Source organism: Clytia hemisphaerica, unplaced genomic scaffold, assembly GCF_902728285.1.
Source record: "Clytia hemisphaerica strain Z4C2 unplaced genomic scaffold, Clytia hemisphaerica genome assembly, whole genome shotgun sequence".
NCBI lineage: Eukaryota > Metazoa > Cnidaria > Hydrozoa > Leptothecata > Clytiidae > Clytia > Clytia hemisphaerica.
In genome coordinates this window covers 582,946-588,711 of record NW_027103918.1, presented here as the reverse complement: position 1 = coordinate 588,711, position 5,766 = coordinate 582,946, and the positions used below count along the sequence as shown (strand labels likewise).

The 5,766-nt window shown below is 37.5% G+C and overlaps 1 long non-coding RNA gene across 1 annotated transcript; it reads right to left on the bottom strand.

The window, feature by feature from the left end:
- Positions 1-1,317: 1,317 nt before the first annotated feature.
- LOC136809689 (uncharacterized) lies at positions 1,318-2,534 on the bottom strand. The gene is made up of 3 exons (XR_010847009.1): positions 2,469-2,534; positions 1,798-2,170; positions 1,318-1,402 (listed from the first exon to the last, which is right to left on the bottom strand). It is a non-coding gene; the product is annotated as an uncharacterized lncRNA (long non-coding RNA).
- Positions 2,535-5,766: the final 3,232 nt, after the last annotated feature.

Below are 5,766 nucleotides of genomic sequence, written 5' to 3'. Positions count from 1 at the left end.
GGGTAAATAAATCACATTTTTCTCACGTGGTGTTTTACTGTTATAATAATTTACAGTTATTGATTCTCTGATCGAGCCAATTTATCATAGTCTGACAGTTAAAAGTTTACTTGGTGGTCTCAAATTTACCGTGACTGATTTGGTATTTCAAAGTTTTTTTTGTTGTTGGTCAAGATTTTAAGAGGCAGCTGCCTCTTGCAACAGTCAGGACTTTTTGCCTAAGGGGACCCGTTCATATTCATTTGACAACTTTCCATCGCAAAGTCCGTACTTGGTTGTACCTGAGCGTGCACTGTATGTTCTTTTAACTAATGACCTCGTATTGGCTTTACTTGATGCTAGGTCTGTGTCGTGCTTTTATGCGTACCAACTTCTTTACCCACTTGTGCGATGTGGTTCGCTCGATCGCGCTAACAATGAAATCATGATGTAATGACATCATGGCAGAACCAATGGGATTATGCGAGCACAAATTTTCATATAATTCATACACAAATATATTTTCGAAAGCTTATAAAAAGTAAAGTGTGGTTTTGGTGGTAATGAATTTTCACAAAAAAGGTATACCTTTGATTTCTTTTCACACCAAAACTAACTTTTGAAAACCCCACCCCCTCAAATTAATGACTAAAAGTTTCAATGGATCAAAGTTGATATTTGGTGCCAAAAGCTAGAACATTTCATGGGCGATGACTTGAAATATAATAGTCCTTTAGGCGAACTCGACGGTCTATTGAATAACTAATTCCGCCAGCATGAATTACCATACCTCCAAGCTTCAGTGGATGCAAGTGAAACCAGCGGGAAATTGGATATTACCTACAGATAAGTTTTGTTCAAATTGGCACGCTAACAACTCTCTCGGAGTAGCACACCGTAATGTTGCAAATTTTCTTGCGCGGCGTGCTATAAAGTATTTATACAACTTAAGGTTTTAATTTTCCGTAATACGGAACAAATGATTTCCAGCCCAAATGTCTTGGGGTAAGTAATTTATGCTTGCGGAATTAGTTATTCAATAGACCGTCGAGTTCGCCTAAAGGACTATGCCTGGTAGCTAAAATATTTCAAATTTGGAAAGTTTTTCAATATTTTTGTCCATCACGGTGCGCCATAAAAAAGTTTTTAAGGTGCGCTCTCCCGCGTTTTATAAGTGATATTTAACCACCACAGTTATAATATTTCTTTGAATTTGGATTTTGCTTCATTGCATTGGTATTTCATCATTTTGTATTATTTGGATGATGTGACTTTTTGTATATCTTAAGAAGTTGATGAACAAAGTTTTCTTTCTAATTAACCAGGCGTTTCTTTTCCTTCCAGCATTCTGGATTCTCGAGCAATCTCAGCCTTTGCATACGTTAGTTCGATATTTTTGAAATTCGTCGGAACAGCTTTGAATCTGAAAAAAAAACCTTGTCTTTGTTATGACAGAATTCGAATACTTGTATCAACCATTTCAAACAAAGTAACTTAAGGGAAGAAATTTATTTTCCGTCCGGTCCCGTCATCCGCCAAATTAAATTCCCGCCAAATTCAAATTGCTGTACTTATTCCCCAAATGTGTAATATGTGTACTATAAACAGGTCTTTTCTTATTTAATAGCGTTTTTTGAACAAAAATGTCCTTCATCCACCAAATTGAATTCCCGCTAAAATTGTTCCCTTAAGGTTGCACTGGACCCTAATTACATTATTGGTTACAATTTTCTCACCTCCCTGGTCCCTAGCAAGACTAGCAGAAGGAAGGTTTAATTTTGATCTTACATATGCATATTGAGGGAATAAAAGAATTACCGTTTGATGGATCGTTCATTTTCCCAAACCCAAAAGTTGTCACAATGAGAAAACCGAAGAATATCTTCTGAAATATGAACGCTATTGTGGCAGGTAATCACACATTGCTTTGGGCCAACTTCCTCCTCCAAGATGATTAACCGACGCCAGCAGATTTTCTCCAAATCTTTCACTTCTTCTTCGGTAAGACCGGAGCGTCTGTGAAACAGTAGCTCAACTATGCGAGCAGTTAGCCAGACAAGGTGATATTCATCATCAGAAACAATTTCGAGAAGAAGAGCCTCAGCCATTGGGTAAGCAAATTTTCGCCATTCTTCAGCAGTCCAAGAATTGCATTGTTCGACATGCTTTGGACAGTGACCATCTTGTAATTCTAATAATTAAACAACATAAAAATGTACAAAATATATTTGAGTTGATAAAAATACACAACATTATCTTCACATAATTTTAGAGAAGTTCTGAAAATAGAACGAAATATCGTAAACAAACTGTGTTGATTTTACTTTTTTGTTCACTTAATTTTAGAGAATGTATACTGATAACGTAAGTCTGTTTGGTCCTCCCTATTCTTTTAATTCAAAAGTGGAAAGGTTAAAAAAAGTAAAATGCGCACTTCAAAAATGTCACATATATAAGAGCAGTAACAAAATAATTGAAAAAGATCTCACCTGGTGTAAATGGAAAATTTTGCATTTCTTCATTGAACTGACTGGTCTTGAATTTCTGGAATTATGTTTGTATTGAAGCAGGGGGGGGGGTCATGCAGTTATTATATAAACACTATGACAATTACTACCGTGGTGGTATATAAACCAAAATTTGGGAAAACAGTTACTCCACCAGTGGACTAACTGCAACATGGGTGGTGCCTAAGCCCAAAATTGTCGATTTTGGTTGGATATGGTGTACTAAGTGAGCACATTTTTCAATTTTTCACTTAAAATTTTAGGTTTTTAAAAATTCCGGAAGCAAACAAATTCAAAACATTTTTTTCAAAAGTCAAAAAAAATCAATTTTTTTTCTTCAATCAAGGCATGAAAGATATTTTAACAAACTTGGAAAATGATTGAGATATTTAACTTTTGAACGGTCGTTAATGAGACGTACCCAGTGAAATGGTATCAAAAATGAGGAATTCAGTGAAAAAATTGCCAAATTTGGCAATTTTGGCAATTTTGGGGGTGGTATACACCAATTTTGAGGTTAAAATCAGTTAGTACACTATGGAATAACTGCAAGGGTGGTGGTGTGTGTAGAAGATGTCCAAAATTGCAGTTACTCCACATAGTGTCAAGGAGTAACTGCAAGACCCCCCCCCTGATTGAAGATGCGTTTGAATAACTTTTTACAAAGATTTAGTGCGAGGGTCATCGCGGGTCATGTCGGTCAGATAATTAAAGCCATAAAGTTTAAACGGCACATACAAAAGGGATAGTCCGGTGTAGCGGATTATTTTAACTCCCTGTAAATGTTGACCCCCCCCCCCCCCCCGGTTAAAATAAACTAGGAAATAATGACTCCCCTAGAGTAGAAATTTCCTAGGAAATATTGACTCCCTTAGTAAATAATGACTCCCCGTAAAAAAGCCGAGGGAGTCAAGATAAACTAGTTTATCATGACCCCCCCCCCAAAGAACTGAAGTCGTTGCAGTGCTGTTCGATCGAATGTTTCGAATGTTTTGAAAGATTTGGACGGGAATCAAAACATGTGTTTGCTCACTTGTTTCAAAATGGCCGAACGAAATGTTCACGTTCCTTTGGAACAAATCGAGGAATACTTAGAAAAAAAAACATACCCTGATGGATTTGAAGGTAAGTTTTGTTTAATATTTTATATTTGATTTTGTTACCCCTCTGAAGGTTCCAGGTTAACCGAGAGATTAAGAGGGAGCTTTCTTGACTTTGTAACAAAGTTCTACAGTTTGAAAAGCTTCATCCTCTCGAGCTTTAATCAGTTTAATAAAGTTACCAGTTCTCAACTTCAGTTGGGCTAGAATCTGACAATGTCTGTCTGTGTATCTGTGTATGTACTTATGTACTGTCTGTCTGTCTGTCACAAAAACTTTAGGGCAGCCTGGAGACTTCAAAAGTGCTTGGATTTGGCTGAACTTTTGCACACTTGTTCCTTGGGTGAATATCTGGGGTTTTTTTTTTCATCTTTTGAAAATTTTGATTTTTGGAGCCTAGGGACGAGTTTTTCGCCAAAACGAGGCTAAAACTTTGGGGTAGCCTGGAGACTTCAAAAATGATCGCATTTGGCTTAAATTTTGCACACTTGTTCCTTGGGTGAATACCTGGGGGTGTATTTTGTGATTTTAGACAAAGTATTTGGGTCAAGATATCCCAAAATTCACAACTTCCAGAGTTATAATATGATACCGTTTTTAAAAAAAGTCAAACTTATGCTCGAAATAAACTTGACACTAAACCTAACCCCCCTCTCGGGTACCAGTTTTATACCAAATTATTTTGGCTTGTCAAATTTCATTTTTGAATTTTAGGGAACAAAGGAAAGAAGAAGAACTTTCGCCGTGCATGCAGGAGGTTTACACTCGTTGGCAACAAACTAATGTACAATAACACCAGGCTTGTTGTGAGTTCGGTAGAAGAGCAACAAGATATTATACGCGATATACATAACGGAATTGGTGAAAGTAAAAAGGCCCAAGCAATGGCGTCCAATAGAGGGAGGGATTCAACCTACCAAAAATGTGTGGAACGATTCTTTTGGCACGGTATGATGAACGACGTCGCCGAGTTTGTGAAAAGATGTTACCAATGCTAACAACACGGAAAAATCGCGAAAAGTATTCCCCCCGTGCTACAAAGTGTACCTGTTGCAAATGAAGTTATGAAGCAAATCGGAATTGATATTTGTAATCTCCCAGAAGTTGATGGTTATAAACACTTAATCGTTTGCATCGACTACTTTTCGAAGTGGTCCGAAGCAAAACCTGTTAAGGACAAATCAGCCGAAACCGTTGGGACTTTTTTGTATGAAATCATATGCAGACACGGCTGTATGAGAATTCAAATCAACGATCAAGGAAAGGAGTTCGTAAATTATGTCATGACTGCTCTATTCGCAATGACCGGAGCTGATCAAAGAATAACTTCTGCCTATCACCCACAAGCTAACGGTTTAGTAGAGAGACAAAACAGAACCATTAAGGACTCACTTGTTAAAGTACTGAATGAACATGCCCCTGAATGGCCATATGTAATCGAAAGAATTTTGTTTGCACATCGAGTGAGTAAACATTCGTCCACCAAATTCACACCATTCTTCTTAATGTACAATAGACATCCAATCTTACCCATCGATCTGAAATATGATCTGGATTCGGAACTATCAAATCCAAATATCCCGTTTGACACTTTATTGCACATTTTCGTATTTCTGCTGACGTCAGCAAAATTTGAAAAAAAAGGTTATGCAAAAATGTTTTTATTAATGATATGCAACTTTGGTCCAAATTTCATGTTTATACCATTAGCCAAACTGGAGTTATTTAAAAAACAAATTTTGCTGACGTCAGCATTTTTTGGTTTTTGCAGTTTTTCGCAAAATTGGCAAAACCTAAATTTAAGTAACACCGATTTTCATGTTCTACATCGTAATGCGATTCTTTAAAGGTATAATTTATCATGCTAGGAGTGGTGGAATTGCCTTCGAGAAATTAACGAAAATTTGGACACGTTTTTTTGCTTACTTAGATGTCCAGCTTACATGGCAGGGGCCGCGGCAGCGGGGAGGGCACCCGGGCATTGGCCCGACCACATTTTTTCAAAGCAAAAAGAAAGTTTTGTGTAAAAACCTTGAAAAAGACCTGTTTTAGGCAGTCTAGAAGGGCTTGGTGGCACCTCCTTAGACACTAAACCATGGCCCTACCACTTTAAAAGTGGACCCGCGGCCCCTGCATGGCCCCTTGCTCCTCATATCATGTAGTTTTATTGCAGGTTCCGG